The sequence below is a fragment of the Pelobates fuscus genome, chromosome 5 (assembly GCF_036172605.1).
Source record: "Pelobates fuscus isolate aPelFus1 chromosome 5, aPelFus1.pri, whole genome shotgun sequence".
NCBI lineage: Eukaryota > Metazoa > Chordata > Amphibia > Anura > Pelobatidae > Pelobates > Pelobates fuscus.
Genome location: NC_086321.1, coordinates 311,283,900 through 311,301,524, shown reverse-complemented (window position 1 = coordinate 311,301,524; position 17,625 = coordinate 311,283,900). Strand labels below are relative to the sequence as shown.

General features: G+C 46.6%; 1 protein-coding gene across 2 annotated transcripts in view; it reads left to right on the top strand.

The window, feature by feature from the left end:
• Positions 1-408: 408 nt before the first annotated feature.
• Positions 409-17,625, top strand: part of DIRAS1 (DIRAS family GTPase 1) — a 205,318-nt gene continuing 188,101 nt past the window's right edge. Inside the window, exons 1-2 of one of the 2 annotated variants that reach the window (XM_063457348.1) lie at positions 409-1,052; positions 2,476-2,546. The gene's annotated coding sequence lies outside the window, so the exon portion shown is untranslated. The remainder of the gene's footprint in view (positions 1,053-2,475; positions 2,547-17,625) is intronic. The other variant, XM_063457347.1, reaches the window with a different exon arrangement.

Sequence of the window (17,625 nt, the reverse complement as noted above, 5' to 3'; positions counted from 1 at the left end):
CCTCCAACAGTGTCATCCAACAAATCAGATTTTATTGTAAACTCTTCTAGTAGCCAATGTAATCAGTGTTTACGTCATTATAACCCAATCATTTTGGAATGTAAACTTTTTTTAAGCAAGACGCTTATCACCTTTGTTTGTTCCAAGTTGTCTTGTTGCATTTACTTGTTTATTGGTACAGCACCTATTGTACAGCACTTCAGAATATGGTGGTGCTTTACAAATAAAAAAAATAATACACAACAATGTGTAATATCAGCAGTTGCAAAGGCTAGCAAAGTACTATGGTGCCTTCAAAAGGGATATTACCTCATGTGATGAAAATATTATTTTTATACATCACTGATAAGACTCCACCTTGAAAATGCATTCCTGATACCCATACAGTATACAGCAGCATGTTTTTTGTAAAAAGGAGGCACATTTCATCCTTTATTGCTGATTCATATATTTTCCTAAACCTCCTTTTTTTTTTTTTTTCACTCTTGCAAACATGATCCACATATGTTGCTGGCTTGCCTGACTAGGAGTGTAAAATCCTCAATGTATTCCATGGTAAGGAGTGCAAATGAAAGGATAAGAATCCCCCCTCCCCTTCCCACATAGTGGAGCGTAAACAGCGCTAGCTTTCCACCATCTCCCTCCCTCTGATACCCCTATGCAGCCCACGGGTTCCTGCCAAATCCTGAGGTGTCACCCGAAGAGGTGCTTATCAATAAACAAATTACACCATGTTCCTAAATGATTAATCACTAAGAGCAAGGCAAAGAGAGCAGCGTCAGAGGAAAGCTCAGGGGGATCAGGATACCTGCTTTGAAACGGCTGCGTTTCGATGTTTAAAAGAGAGATCGGGACCGAGCTGAGCTGGAGGTGCCTAGAGAAACTGTAAGCATTCTGAGGTTTTAATGCGGAGAAAGCAAAATTCGTCAGAATAGAGACGGACAAGGAGGGAGAGCGAGAAGAATAAAGCTCTTGGATGCAGAGGAACCTCTGACTGCAGCATCCGCGAACAATGCTGTAAAAACCACAGGAAGGAGACACAGGAGAAGAAGGTGAGAGGCTAAAAACGGGAGTCAATTGTTAGTACTTATTAATATTATTTCACAGCACAGTGATGGCATCCCCCTGAAATAAAGGCGACAGGAAAAAAAATCATGCAGCAAAAATAGCATTTTAATGAGGAGAGCCGAGGGAAGGTAGTAGTCATGAGCACACAGTCTGCACTGAGTGCGGAACAAGATGAGGAAACCGCATGCATTCTATCAGGAACCTTTAACCGAGGGGAAAGAAATAGCACAAACAGTAAACGTTTAAACGAACGTTATATACTGTGCAGATAGACAGACAGTCTGAGACAGCATATGTATATTGTTTGTGTCCTAACTCATACACACACACGAAATACGTACGTGTGTGTGTGTGTGTGTTTTATTTCTCGCTCTTTTTTTTTAACACTAGATAATTTTCATTGAGTAATACCTATGCCTTTGAAGCAGTGTCTGGTGCTAACCTTGAGCTGGTGAAAGTTGAGGGGCTTGGCCTTTGTGTGTAACACTCTGTGCACCACTAACAGGCCATGTGTTGAAGGAGAAGGGCAATTCGCTCACACTATGACAAGACAGCTTAACATTGTTACCAGGCCTGCACCCTACTGAGAATCACTGAATTGCATGTTCCCCCTTACTATCTGAAGATTAAATGTTAAATTCAAGTAGGAAATTAACTCACTAGTGATTTCCTGGTTTCAGGTTTATATTTCTATAAAGCATCTATTTCCCAGGGCTTCGCGAATAAAACACAACTGTGCAAGAAAAATCTAATGTTAAGTAAAATGTTAGTCATAAGTTCAAAAGTATGCCTCATTATTACGCACTGGGAACACTGAATTATCCTACAGTAGCTGTATGAGAACTGTTAAATCAGTCACAACTTGTTAGATGTGCATTTTACATTAGCAAAGTTACCAGTTGGGTGTATCAGGATTATAATAAAGCTAAATTCTTTTAAAATGGACAATTTGAAATCCAATCATTAATGGAATGATGGTAGAGAAAATGTATTACTAATTAGGTTTTCTCCTGCCAGCAACATATGTTGTGTCACTGTACCAATTCCCCCATGTACAAACAACAACCACGTTTCTGGCATTAAGATTTACTGATCAGAGGCAAGAGAAAATACCATGCAGGCTAAACGATGCACACAAACCTGCCAATAAAATTGGACCTGGTTTTGAATGATGTATACTCTTAAAATTTAATTAATGAAAACTGTGCTTATGTATTTGTTGATTGTGCAGATTCTGCCTATAGAAGTCAGTGTATGCTCTGAAAGCAAATTAGCTAGGAATAAAGAATATTTGTTATAATTGGAGGAAAAGGTCTGTGAAAAATGACCTCACACCATATGGCAAGGACACATTTTATTTATTTATAATTGAAATAATTAAAATAATATCTATATTCTGCTTTGCAGGCTGTTTTAGCCATACCTCTCAAAGATACCCTGGAAGACAATTCGATATGTCCTGCACCACGTTGATACAAGTACCGTACTTTGTCAATAGCTGCTTAATTATAGATGGAATGGGGCATCTTACAAATAAAACATGTATTAACATGTCTGATGACGAGATTAACTTTTATGCTCCTTTCTTACAATAGTAGTATTCCAGTTATCCATTAGTGTAATATTATTAGAATATTGATCATGACGTGATTAACCCTTAATTATTGAGCCACATGGTGTTTACAGTATCTTGTAAAGGAATGCCTCCCTGGCATTCAGAGAGTTAAAGGTCTACAGCAATCCATTTTAATGTGTTACTCAGGAAATCAATACCTAATTATGAATTGTGTTGTGTAACTCTGGCAGCTTAGGTTGGGGCATAGTTAGAACTGAGAGATGCATATCTGGAAGACGCTATGAGATGTTACCAGGATGGGTTGTGTGCTTTTTTTTATTCCCCGCCCCTCGCTTTTGTTCCTCATTCCAGGGATATCCAACAATTAGACATTCACAATAAGGCAGTTGGGTAGGGAACAAGACAGGAAAGAGCAGTCTATAGCTTATTGAATCTATTCTTTTAAAAAGCCACACACCTATTTCAATAATTTGGAACTAACAGATTTTATTGCACGGTTGAAATCAGTAGGCATTGTCACATCTCTACCATAGGGCCTGTAACACTCTGCATAGGAAGGTTAGAATGCCTCTTCTGTTAGTATAGCAGAGTGAGCGAAAAATGAATTGTGTGTACTTTTATTTCACACAGTCCTATTCAACCTTACCTCTATAATTAAAATCATTTATTTTAACTGATCTTTTATAAAATCTTAACTCAGACAGATGTATTTAAAGTGCTTGATAATTGAAGATTATGATAGCTTTAGCTTTAATAATCTTAATTTAAGTAATGACAGGGGACGAGTATTTTGCATAATCTCTCTTACTAGCTCCACACAGCGGAAAAGAAACACATAGAAAAAAGAACCACAAGAGAGTAGGATGTACATAAGGCATAGTGACTCTTTCAGAAATGCGACATCAAGCAGAAGTAAACCTATAACTATAACTCCTAAGTCCAACATCCGAAGGAGCAAACTTCCCCGTGAATTCCACACAAACAAGAAAATGTGTTCAGGGACGAATAAAATCCGAAGGCTCAAAATTCCAGAGAGTTTCAGAGGAACAACCAAATGTCTTCAGAGACGAATCATACTGAAAAGAGAATGTATGACAGGTTTATTTTTTTTTGTAAATATGATATTTATTGACAAAAATGCAGATGTGTATAAGCATGCAAGGTCGGTATGGAGACACGCAGGCCTCGTGTGTAATATTATATATCCATTCATTTAACATGACATCATAATCCTTTGGGCTCGCAGGCCTCAATTTCAGTCGGTCGTGGTTCAGTGCTTTTGCCAGATTCCCATTATTCGTACCGTTGCTATTCCCCTAATCTAATTTGTGTACCTGTGTTCGGGGTGTTCGGCACCTTCTGTCTGGATAATTGGGGTTATCTGGTTCTAACCTCGGAGAATCTATCTTTAATCCTGGGCTCTTGTATTTAGCGGTATCTTCCCCATGTGTGGTTATGCCTCGGGGCCCTGTCTTATGGTACGCTCTCCCTATCTTTTTCTTCTCCCCCCCCCCCATGCCTTTTACCTCTCTCCCTCTATCTTTCTTCCTAGATGTCAGTATCATGCGTTCCGTGTTCGTGTTTGCAGTTTGGATATATGATCGCTGGACCATGTTCCTAGCTATTCGCTAGGTATCTCCTGTGTCCTGCGGTCTCCCTCCCAGCCTTTCTGTCGTCTAATATTACATGTCTGTTTTTGCTTCCCTCTTGTCATTGTTTGGTTTGGGCAGGTTGTAGTGGTCGCGTGTGTGGTTTTTCCTGGTTGTTGTGTGTTTGCACATATGGGTTCCTCGCTCGGGATGATAGTTGGAATCAACTATGATAGTTTGATCTAGTGTTGGTATGGTTGAGTCCTGATGTTATGTCCTGTATTGATCGGTGTATGTCAGTGGTTATCTGTACCTTTAGTTATATATGTGGTGTTGGTGCGTCGTGAGCCCATGTCACGTGTGGTGTCCCAAGTTTCTCCTTTTGAGTTGTTGCTTTGTGTCCTCCTTTGTCTGAGGTGGTTCTCTACAATTCTGGGTGAGTACCCCTCTTGAGTATCATCTAACCTCACGTGTCACCTCCTAAGCTCCAGCGTTATCGTGAATTTCGCTCGTTTCCTGCTTCACCATGTTACCAAGGGTGTCGTCCCTGCTTGTGTCTTGCTCTGGATCGTGGTTGTGTTTGCATGTCGTCTCTGGTTGGTTCGGTGGGGGGGGGGGGAGAAAAGAAAAAAAAAAGGGGGGGATAGGGCCTGCTGGGGTGGGGAGGGGGGTCGTGAATCTAAGGTGCGCAGGTCGCCCCCTGGTGCGCCCAGGTCCCTCGTCTCCGCTCTTCTGTGTTGACATTATTGCGTGTCTGCTTGCCTTCATCTCCTACACTATATATAATAGCCATGGCCTCCAGCGTTCCGTGTGTCTTTCACTTCTGCCCAGTAGATCCGCTATCTTGGCTTCTGCATTGCGTATTTCTTCCACTCTTCGCTTCCATTGTTCTGTTGTGGGTGGTTCTTCTTTCTTCCAATGCAGTGGGATCAAGGATTTCACTGCGTTCAGCAGGTGCCTCATGATCGACTTTTTATATGTAGAGAGGGGTTGCTCCGTGTGATGTAATAGGGCTGCTTCCATTGTTAATTGTGGGGGGTCGCCTAGAATTTCTAGTATTTCACGTTCTATGCTCCTCCAGTATGGCTGAATTTTTGTGCAGTCCCACCATATGTGCCGTATGGCTCCGGGACCTTCGTTGCATCTCCAGCAAGTGTTTGGGATATACTGGATGTATAGGCTGAGTAAGGATGGTGTGCGATGCCAGTGTGTTATCAGCTTATAGTTAACCGCTTGGAAATGGGAGCTTGAGGAGCTTTTGTGTTGTAATATCAAGAGTTTTTCCCATTGTTCGTCCGTGAAGGATTTGGCTGTCTATTCTTCCCATTGGCGTTTGTATAGGTTGTTTTTTACTCTATGCCCTGTGATTAGGATCTGGTATATCGCCGAAACTCTCCCGTCTGCCTCCGGTGTTTGCGAGCACAACGTCTCATACCACGTAAGGTCTCTGTGGATTTTCGCTCTGTGTGGCAGGTTGTGGTAGAAGTGTTTCAACTGGGTGTAATGGAACTGGTGTAGGAGCGTGGTCGGTCTTCCTTCCGTTATTTCTCGTATCGGTTTCACTCCCGTATTGGTAAGCACAGCGTGTATGGGTATGTATCTGTTCTGGTTGTCTATCGGCCAGGCGGACGGTGCAAGACCATCTCCCAAGTGTGGGTTATGGGTTATGGGGATTAGCGGGCTCGGCTTGGGAGAGATCTGTGGTTCCCTCCTCAATATGCTCCAGTGCTTTAGCGTCTGTGTAACTGGGGAGTCCTCTCCCAGGGCTGTTTGTGCTTCTGTTTCTTTATACCATAGCATTGTGTGCAGTCTATTGTCTGTGGCATCTCTCCATAGTGTCACCCACCTTTTGTGAGGCGAAGCTAGATGAAGTTCCCTTAGCCTCTGTAGTACCGTGGCTTGGTGGTATCTTTTGACATCCGGTAGCGCCAGTCCTCCCCAACGCCTCGGGAGGCATAGCTTATCATAACTAATTTGTGCCCTGCCCAGTCTCCACACGTAACGTATGAGCGCCGACTTGAGTGTCGCAAAAAACGATTGTGGAATTGTCTGTGGCGCTGTATGGAAAAGGTACAGGATCCTGGGATATTCATCTTTATCACCGCTATCCTCCCCAGCCACGATATGTGCGCGTAGTTCCATTTCTTGAGGTCTCCTAGGATGGTAGTTAGAAGGGGTGAGTGATTGTGTGCGTAGATGTCTTTTACTTCTCGTGTGATCCATATTCCCAGGTACTTCATTCGTTCATGGCACCAGTGGAACGGGAAACTTCGTATTAATTGTGTGCATTCGGTCTCGGGTATCACACTTCGTCAGGTTGAGTTTCAGCCCTGAGAGGCGCCCATAGGTTTCAAATTCGGTCAATAACTGAGGTATGGAATCAGCTGGGTTCTTAAGGAAAAACAACATATCGTCCGCGTAGGCGGCAACTTTGTGCTCGTGCGTTTTGTGACTTAGTCCAGTTATCCCCTAGTTTTTCCGGATGCGGTCCAGGAGCGGTTCCAGGGTCAGGGCAAATATGAGCGGGGATAGTGGGCACCCCTGTCTTGTGCCGTTTCGAATGTCGAAGCTATCCGTGAGAGCCCCGTTCACCCTGACTCTGGCATTCGGTTGGCTGTAAAGCGCAGTGATCCAAGTCAGTATACCATGTCCCATACCCACCGTGCGCAATGTCTCCGTCATGAAATTCCAATCCACTCTGTCAAACGCTTTCTCCGAGTCTGTGGAGAGCAGGAGTAGTTTCGTCTTTGTTTGTTTGGCCAGATGCTGGACTGTGAATAGCCGGAGGGTGCAATCTCTGGCCTCTCTCCCTGGTATAAAACCAGTCTGATCTGGATGTATTAGTTTTGTCAGGTGTGCCTGGAGTCTCATCGCTAGCACTTTGGAGAAAAGTTTGACGTCGGTGTTAAGGAGTGTCGGTGTTCTTACCCGGTTTTGGGATGACCGTGATGGTAGCGGCTAAGGATTCCCTGTTGAAGGTGTATGCCTCACGTATGCTATTTAATGCCTTGGTGAGATGGGGTATAAGAATGTGTCCGAATTTCTTGAGGTATTCTATCGGGAAGCCATCCAGTCCTGGTGCCTTCCCGGTTTTTGCTACCTTCAGTGCCTGTTTAATTTCCTCTTCGGTGATCGGCGTATCCAGTTCCTCTGCTTCCTCTGGTGTGAGGGCATCCGGGTAAAAGTCTCTTAGGTAGTCTGCCGTATCCTCCCTTCTCGTAGTTCGTGGTCTCCCGTCGTCATCTCTGCCTGTATTGTATAATTGCGTGTAGAACCGCTGAAATTCGTGCGCAATTTCTTCCGGGAATTGGGTTATTGTGCCTTGTGTGGTACGCAGGGCGTGGACCTGTGCCCTGCTTTGTGTTCCTCTCAGCATCCTTGCCAGCAGCCTACCTCCCTTGTTGGCATGCATGTAAAAGAATGCTTGTGTCGTGCGGGTGGATCTGGCATGTTTGCTCTCGAGAAGTTCTGAGAGTTGCCGCCTGTTCGATATTAGGTCTCGGTAGGTCTGGTCTTGTCGATCCCTTTTGTGGGCCATTTCCAGGTCTGAAATCTTTTGTGTTAGGTCTGCTAACTGTTGACCGACCGATTGATAGGATCGCAGTTCCCGACTTGTGCGACGTCGGATGATTGCTATAATAGTTTACGGGGTAGCTTTTGTCCTTGAGTAGTTTGTTTGATTCTACTCTGAGGTGGGTTTCCTGCAGGAGGGCAACTGAGACATGTTGCCTCTTGAGGCTTCGCAGTAAATGAGATCTCTTTGCTGGGGTGTTGAGGCCCCTGCAATTCTGCGACCTGATCACCAGGGGTGCTGGGGTATACGCCATGTGAGGGCTCTTGGAACCCGGGTCGGGGACCACCAGGTAGGGGCTGTTACGGTTACCCTTAGGCTTGCTGAGAGCTGGACCGCTTAGTCGTCTGGATTCCTAGTTGCTGAAGAGGGGAGAGCTGCTTTCCATAGTATTCCATATGAGTCCTGTAAGTGTAGAATAATCCCACTAGCTATAGCATAGCTAGGATACCTTTCTGCCCAAAAAATGAGTCGAGGCTGCGATTTGAGGGTCAAGTAAGAACTGAGGTCTGGAACACCCAGCCTGCTTTTTATTACAGTCAGGTACACACAGACCCCTCCCAGGGGGAGGTATAAAATAACCAATAACAGCATAGTACAGCCCCCTGGTGCCCTCCCCTCCGCTTGGGAGATAATTGAGTTTCCTACTGTATCTACTCAATTATCTCCAAGCTAAAACTTATACATTTTTATACATTTTTATTACTTTCTCATTTTGACTAGTACATTAATAAAACTTATATTTTTGTGAACAACATAAATGGTGGAACAACATACTCAAATTTCGTGGGAATCCGTCCAGTAGTTCCAGAGATATTAAAAAGTCTCTTTGGACCGACCGCACGCCTGTTTGCAAGCCCAGAAACAGTTCCACAGATTCAGGCTGTGTGGTCGGTCGCTGTTTAGCCGGAAAAACGGTAAAGTTCCATCCGAAGCCGGTGTTCGAATATTCGAACGCACCTCGGCTTTTGTCGAAGTGTCGAAGTAAATGCGGTTTCTATTTCCGCGATGGTCGCTAGCCGTGTGGTGATCTATTCCCATAAAAAGAGACGACAAAGTTCCTTTCGACGGTTTCGAATGTCCGGCCGGGACTTAGTCTCCGCTGTGGTGTCGAAGGATCGGGAAAGATACAGGTTACCGCTGACCGCATTCGACTGCATTAAAATGGCCGCCGCCACGTGTTCGACTGTAATGGCGGCCGCTTCGACTACCTCAGTGACTTCGACGGCTTCGGCACTTTGACGGTATTCGAAGTGCCAGTTCAAAGATTGAAATGCTGTTCCTAAGTAATTAAAGGTACACAATTAGAACTAGTGTTTCTGTAGGTAGTTAGGGTAGTGTACCCTGGCTTCTGGGAGAAGGTGAGGTGTTTGGCCTGGAGGAGTGTATTGAGCTGCTCCCTTTCAGTGGGGCTAAGTCGGTCTCCTATCTGAACCTGGGTTACTATCCCTGTGGGGGGACTCTTTTCTAATAGGTCGGGAATGGGTAGACTGTCGGGGTCTTCCTGGGGAGGACAACATACGGCTGTCACGTTCTCGGGTCGCTCTAAGTATTCTTTGAGCATGTTTACATGGAACGTCTTCCTAAGGTTGTTGTCGTGGCAACTGGCTATGACATAAGTTGTGTCGCCCCGTTTCTCTACAATCTGGTAGGGGCCCTGCCATGATGCTTGCAATTTGTCTGTCTTCACCGGCTTAAGTACTAACACCTTTTGTCCTATGGTAAAGATTCTCCTTCGGGCCCCCCGATCGTACCATACCTTCTGTCTTCTCTGGGCCGACTGGAGGTTAGCCTGCACTGATTTGGCTAGCTGCTCCATTCGGTCTCTGAGTTCCAGCACGTATGGCACAATGGGGACACCGTCAGTTTCCGTCTCTCCCTCCCAGTGCTCCCGGATCAGGTTTAGGGGGCCCCGTACCTTTCTTCCGTAGAGCAACTCAAAGGGAGAGAACCCTGTCGTTTCCTGGGGCACCTCCCGATAGGCAAATAGGAGATGCGGCAGGAAGCGTTCCCAATCTCGGTATTCCTGAGTGAACGTTTTGAGCATTTGTTTGAGGGTTCCGTTGAACCTCTCACAAAGTCCGTTCGTCTGGGGATGGTAGGGGGAGCTCAGAAGGGATTTAATTTTGCAAACCTGCCAGAGTTGTTGGGTCAATTCGGCTGTAAATTGGGTGCCTCGGTCAGACAGGATTTCTTTTGGAAATCCTACCCGGGAGAACACTTGTACCAGTGCATTCGCTACCGTATCCGCTTGGATGTTGGACAGGGCGACAGCCTCGGGGTACCTGGTAGCGTAGTCCACTACGGTAAGGATGTAGCGCTTACCGGATGGACTAGGGGTGGCCAGTGGTCCTACTAGGTCAATAGCAACCCTGCTAAAGGGTTCCTCTACGATGGGCATATTGACTAGATGGGCTTTAGGGTGATCGCCTCGCCTTCCTACTCGTTGACACACATCGCAAGTATTACAATAAGTCCTAACATCAGCGTGTACTCCTGGCCAAAAGAATGTGTGGGTAATGCGGTGTAGCGTACGGGTTACAGCTAGGTGACCTGCCAAGGGGATGTCGTGTCCTATCTTGAGGATTTCTCGATGGTATTTGTGGGGCACTACCAGCTGTCGCCTACGTTGTCCCTTTTTCTCTGTCAAGCGATATAGTTTGCCTTTTTCCCATAGAAAAGTTTCGTTATCTGCCCCGCTCCCCCCGGTCTCTGCTCGTTCCCGGTATTTTTGTAAAGTCGGGTCAGTCCTATACTCGGTCTTGAAAGTATCTGGGGTGTCCCAGGGTATGGGGCCTAACATGTCAGGAAAAGTCGGGGTCGGTCTTACCTGGGTCTCCCGCACTGGTGAGGGTTCTCGGTCCGTCCGGGCTTGTGCTCGGGTAGTCACTGGGTTCGCCTCGTTGTTGTATGCTGGAGCATAGGCAGAAGTCATGGGGCCCAAATCGTTGCCCAGTAGTACTCCAGCAGGTAAATTATCCATTATGCCCACGTTCACAGCCCCCTTTCCCGCTCCCCTATCAAGATGTACTTTAGCGGTCGGAATTTTGTACACATCCCCCCCCGCCACTCTAACGGCCACGGTCTGCCCTGACCGCTTGTGTTCTGGCACCAAATGACTCTGTACCAGTGTGATGGTAGCCCCTGTGTCTCTCAACCCCTCGGTAGATCGCCCTTCGAGCCATACCTTCTGCCGATGGTGCTGGCGGTTATCTGAAGCAGCATATACAGGGTCTGCCTCGTGAAGCGGCCCCAAATATTCCTCCATCGAGGCCTCTTGGTTAACACAGAGGGCTCGGGCAGGACGGTATGGCCCAGAGGGGTAATTGTAATTCCTGGGTGTCTGGTGCGTGTTAAGAGGGCAGTTAGCCATGAAATGCCATGGTTGCTTGCATCGGTGGCAAGTCGGTCTGGGACGATCAGAGTTGTTATTGGGTGACCCTGAGTGTCGGGTGGGCCCTGCGGGTACCGGGGCTCGGAACTCCGTACAAGGAGGTGCACGGTAAACCTCTCTGGGCTCGACCCGTGCTGGAGCCCGGTAGTTCGTTGGCTCGTGAAGACGTGAATCATAATGTTCATCAGCTAATTTGGCTGCTTCTTCTAGGGTGGAAGGTCGCCTGTCTCGCAGCCACTCCTTCCCCTGCTGCTCCATGCCATTATAAAAATGTTCTAAGAGAAACAATTGTAAGATTTCCTCACCAGTCACAGCTTTACTTCCGCTCATCCAGTGATTTGCCGCTCTCCGCATTCGGTGCGCCCATTCCATATGGGTATCGTTAGGCTTCTTTTTCGTGCCCCGAAACTGCCGGCGATACGTGTCTGGAGTTACAGCGTACCGTCTTAGCAGTGTCTCTTTAACTCGCTCATACTGTGTCACTTCCTCAGCACCCAAGGTACGAAAAGCTTCCAGGGCTCGCCCGGATAGTTTCCCAGACAGGATCGTGGGCCACTCTCTGATGGGAATCTGGTGCAGGGCGCATTGCCTTTCGAAGTCCGCCAAGTATTCATCAATTCCTGTCTTGCTCTCTAGGAAGGATCTAAATGCCGCAAAGGGTATCTTGGGCTTCCCAGCATTTTCGACAGGAACGATTACCTGCGGGGCTTCAGCATTGCGTTGTGCGTTTACTAGGTCAAGTGCGTGGGCTCGGGCCTTTCGTATATCCTCGTCTGCCTCCGCCATCAACTGCTGTACTAGTTCTATAGGTGGGTTTGGCCCGTATAGGGAGAGCCTCTCCCGAACAATTCTTGCCTTTTCGTCACCATTCGTGGTTGGTGTTTCCGCCATTGTGAAGCTTTGATCCAGTTCGGTCAGTTCTGCGATCAGTTCTCTCCTTGGCCGGTTGCTGGCGTACCCTCCTCTGCTTTCCAGTAAATCTTTTAGGGTTGTACGCTTCAATTTTGTGTAGGTGCTCTCCATCCGTTCCGTACCTCTCCTAGGAAATCCAGAATAATCCCACCGCTGCCACCAAATGTTACGGTTACCCTTAGGCTTGCTGAGAGCTGGACCGCTTAGTCGTCTGGATTCCTAGTTGCTGAAGAGGGGAGAGCTGCTTTCCATAGTATTCCATATGAGTCCTGTAAGTGTAGAATAATCCCACTAGCTATAGCATAGCTAGGATACCTTTCTGCCCAAAAAACGAGTCGAGGCTGCGATTTGAGGGTCAAGTAAGAACTGAGGTCTGGAACACCCAGCCTGCTTTTTATTACAGTCAGGTACACACAGACCCCTCCCAGGGGGAGGTATAAAATAACCAATAACAGCATAGTACAGCCCCCTGGTGCCCTCCCCTCCGCTTGGGAGATAATTGAGTTTCCTACTGTATCTACTCAATTATCTCCAAGCTAAAACTTATACATTTTTATACATTTTTATTACTTTCTCATTTTGACTAGTACAATAATCATATATCATGTGAATACTAGAAGGTCACTATATATGTGACTAAATGTGTATATAATATATGTAGTGACTCATACAATAGAGTGAGCACAATAATAAATAAATAAAACTTATATTTTTGTGAACAACATAAATGGTGGAACAACATACTCAAATTTCGTGGGAATCCGTCCAGTAGTTCCAGAGATATTAAAAAGTCTCTTTGGACCGACCGCACGCCTGTTTGCAAGCCCAGAAACAGTTCCACAGATTCAGGCTGTGTGGTCGGTCGCTGTTTAGCCGGAAAAACGGTAAAGTTCCATCCGAAGCCGGTGTTCGAATATTCGAACGCACCTCGGCTTTTGTCGAAGTGTCGAAGTAAATGCGGTTTCTATTTCCGCGATGGTCGCTAGCCGTGTGGTGATCTATTCCCATAAAAAGAGACGACAAAGTTCCTTTCGACGGTTGTTTCGAATGTCCGTCCGGGACTTAGTCTCCGCTGTGGTGTCGAAGGATCGGGAAAGATACAGGTTACCGCTGACCGCATTCGACTGCATTAAAATGGCCGCCGCCACGTGTTCGACTGTAATGGCGGCCGCTTCGACTACCTCAGTGACTTCGACGGCTTCGGCACTTTGACGGTATTCGAAGTGCCAGTTCAAAGATTGAAATGCTGTTCCTAAGTAATTAAAGGTACACAATTAGAACTAGTGTTTCTGTAACAGGGGCGACCCGCACTCTGATGGATCAGGTGTCACGCGCTGTGGCCGGGAGACACCTGGTGTCTCTCGCTGTGGCCGGGCGTCTGTCTAGGTGGGCAAGAGAGGAGAGGAAAAAGAAAGGGAGATGGTGGGGTGGAGGGGGAGGGTGAGATTAGGTATGTAGGTGTGGTGGGGCAAGCGGCACTGGGGTACTCTAGTAAGAGGTACCCAGGTGTGGTGTGTGGTGACCTTTCTTCCAAGTGAGGTAGTGTGTAATCGTTTCCTCTGTTCGCACCCTTGTGTGCGTGTGGTGTGTTGTGGTGTTGGCCACTATATGGTACCCCAGTGTGGGGTGACTCCGTGTAACTGATCGGGCAATCAGTGCCGTACCGCCGGTATGTCGTCCCAGCTTGGCTTCGGCAGTGGCTCCCGCAGTAGGTTAGTCTACACGGGTATAAGGTCAGGTAGTGGCCTAGGGCCTGATGACGTGTGGTGTGTGGTTTTGACTGAGTGTGGCCGGAGAGTTATCGTCCCCACAGTGTTAGTCTCGAATGAAATGCACTTCGCTCTAGTGTATTGTTGGCTAGTGTGTCCCTGTCGATGGGTCGGTTGTTAGGTGTGTTCGATGGTCTTCTCGTCCCTCATTTAACCGCATGGATGGTCGTCCGTATCTACTGTGTCTGTCGGTCGTCCTGGGTAGGGTATGTCGGGCATTTGCCTTGGTTCCAGTGGGAATCCCGGCTGGTGTAGGGTTGTCTCAGATAATGATCGGGGCGTTCGTGTGGGGGTCAGGTAATGAGCCCTGGTAGCCCGGGTTGCGGTGTGGGGGGGGATCTCACGTCCCTAGGGTGCCTCCTTCCCCACTCTCCACTATGGGTTGGATCTTTCCTCATGTCTCTACTTGTCCTCCCAATGGGGATGTCAGTCTGTCATGTGGGGACCCCTGATGTAGCTAGTTGTGTAACCTTCCTCGGCTTAGTTATGGGACCTGCGCTCCGAACCTCTCAGGCCCAGCTTGCAACGCGCTCCTAGCCGTTCTGTCCTCTCTTCCAATCTCCCCTGCTATGCCCAATTCGCCATCCTGTGACATTCCCCTTTACTGTCTGTGTTCCTAGTGCTAGGTGCACCTTTGTAACTATTATAATTCCCCCCCCCTTTTTTGTGAAGTGCGTCCTTGGGTGTATGCTCCAGTCAATCCTCTGGTTCCTCTCTCACCTCCTCCCCTCCCTGCACCCTCAGTTCCGTGTGGAGCATCCCCCATAGATGTACATTGAGCGCAAAAATTGTGTTCCCTCCCCCACCCAACCCTTATCCCCACATTCGGAGCATTTATGTATCAAGTCCATGAAAGTTGAGTACAGTAGCCACCGATGTCATACTCTCAGTTCAGGTGGTGTACCCTTGGTATTATGCAATATGCCCCCACCAACCCACCTGTACCCCCCCACCCCAAGCTGTGATCGCTCCTGAGGATCCCCCCAAAATAAGGCGATTTCTGTGGACCCCTCCAAGTAATTGTCCGTACCGTCCCCAGCTCTGTTGCCCTCGAGTGAGGGACCTCAAAACGTCAGTTCACAAGTCTATGTATTATGTGTTCGGTGTCTCCTTCCATAGATTGTCTAGCAAAGCAGTTTCTTGTGTGGTGTGTGTCAAAGTCTATAGTCTTGGCGAAGTCTAGTGGTCATTTGTACTTATCTGAGAGTCTCATGAGAGTGCTGGTTTTCTGTGGTCGTCCGCGTGTCTTCAGTCTTCCCTTCAGTGCCGTTCTCCTTTTTGCACCGTTGCCGGGCACAGGAGGTGTTAGGCTCCAGGTTGTGCTGGGTGTTGCGCCGGATTGTGTATTCTGCGGTCAGGCCGTCTGAGTGGCGAGTCCTCTCTGCGCCGTCTCGGTGCTCTCTGAGCTGGTTGGTTAGGCCTCTGTTCCAGCGGGCTCAGGATCCAGTCTGTGACCTCCGTGTGTGGTAGGCCCATGGCTTGAAGGAAAGATGGTACTTCATCCGGCCAACGCAGAGGCAGCCACTCATTGTTATGTCTAGCTAGTAGGCAGAAGGGGAATCCCCACTTGTACGGAATGTTGCGGTTACGTAGTAGTTGTGTCACCAGTCTCAATGCTCTGCGGGCCTCGAGTGTGAGAGGGGAGAGATCTTGGTAGAGGGCTACCTCTGCTCCTTGGAACCGCCAGGTTGGTTTCAGTCTGGCTTTGTTCATGATCATCTCCTTCACCTAATATTCATGGAGGCAGCAAATGACGTCTCTGGGTGCGTTGTCTGTGGCGCGCGGTCTCAGGACTCTGTGTGCGCGGTCAAAATCTATGCGCTGCGGGGAATCCGAGCCCAATATGTCTTTGAACAGAGCGGTCAGTGTGGCCGTAACATCCTCTTCTCCTGCTGCTTCTGGTAAGTTGCGGATTTGAATATTCGACCTACGACCCCTATTGTCTAGGTCCTCGGTCTGTCTTCTTAACTGTAATAGCATGTTGCCTTGCCTTGTTACCGCAGCATCAGTAACATCCAGTCTGCTTATTGCTGTAAGGTGGGTTGCTTCCAGATTTTGTATGCGTCCATCTTGTGCACCTATGTCTCTCTGAATTGTGATAACCTCTGATCTGATTGCCTCATGAAGCGTGGCGGACAGTGCCTGTAAGTCCGCTTTCGTTACCATAGCGCCCATTAGGGCTCTGATGTCGGCCCGAATGTCCGACAGCGAGGGCTCCTGTGTGTCAGGTGGCTGTGCTGAGGCCTGGTCGTCGGCCATTTTGTTGCCTGCGGTAGTGCGCGGCTGTCTGCTTGGCGTGTGGAGGTAGCCGTCGATCGTGCCCGTTTGCAGCGTCACCTGTGACCTCTTAGTCGGTTGATGGGAGTCAGACCTCTTGGTGCGACCCATTGGGTAGGTAAATGTGCTGCTGAAGCGTGATTTGTGCGCTATCGTTGGCTATGTGGGACGGAGCTCCTCGGTTAGGCAGCCATCTCCATCGGCGCTCAGGCCACGCCCCCTGTGTGACAGGTTTAGACACATAGATATATGTAGATAATGGAAGTGCACTCAACCCTTTGTCATGGAATCCAGGGTGCTCCAATGGACAAGTCCCAGTACCAAAATGGACCAAATGTAAAATTATTAAATGTAGAAAATAATCCAGGCACTCCAACGAATTCCAAAGTAAAGGCAATTTTATTAGAACCAGGAACTACACAGCAACGTTTCGACCCCTTAGGGCCTTTGTCAAGCTACTGAAGCACATACACAATACACAATATATATAGGTGCATGTCACAATTTAACAAGTGAACAAACATGTGATATAATCATTAATTACTCCCATCATCAATCAATAATAATAAACACATAAACAAAACATAATTGTCTCTCCAATAATCATCTCACATATTAGGGGTGTCAAGAAATACAGAATAACTCAGCCAATAAAACCTAAGTTTGTTAGTCATTAAATGTAATTGTTTAATTATGTATAGGTTGTATCGAGTAACTTTTAATTAAATAAGATAATTTAGCTTATATTAGGAGCACCAGAGAAACACTAGGTACTTACATTTCCGGGTCTAGTCACATGGATTAGATCATGTGACCATCTCCAACCAACCAAATACAACTACTAATGTCCAGTAAAGCCGAATCACGATAGCGCACAAATGCGCATGCGCAAGAACATGTACACATCACACACACAAAAAAAAATGCATCAAAAAAAGTTAAACAAGACACAGCCACAATACGCACACGCCACATTGCGCATGCGCAATATGGCACATCATAGCGCAAAGAGACACCTAAGTATCACGGCATATCGATTAAAACAAGAAATGTTATGTTATGTAAATATACACCCAATGTCTCATAAAGAGACACAACTTGTAAATTACTGTTAAATATGTAATATTAACAATAGATTCTATGCTAAGCCAGTTTAAGTCATAATTAGCCATATATTATTCAAAGTCATATAATAGACAGTAATATAATTCCTAGACACATTACAAAATGGCTGATTTAACACCTACTTTCAAATGACAACCCCAATAGTAGATAATATATAAGATATGAAGTTCATCAAAAATAGTTGTAAATTGTACACTTGTTGGCATATTAGTATCAATTCATAGATTCTAACATAGATATATTTCCATAATATAATTGTCCTATTAATATTCTTAACATAATTCAGTGAAAATAATATAGTGAATAATACAATAAAACATGCAGTGAAAAGTAAAACAAATGAT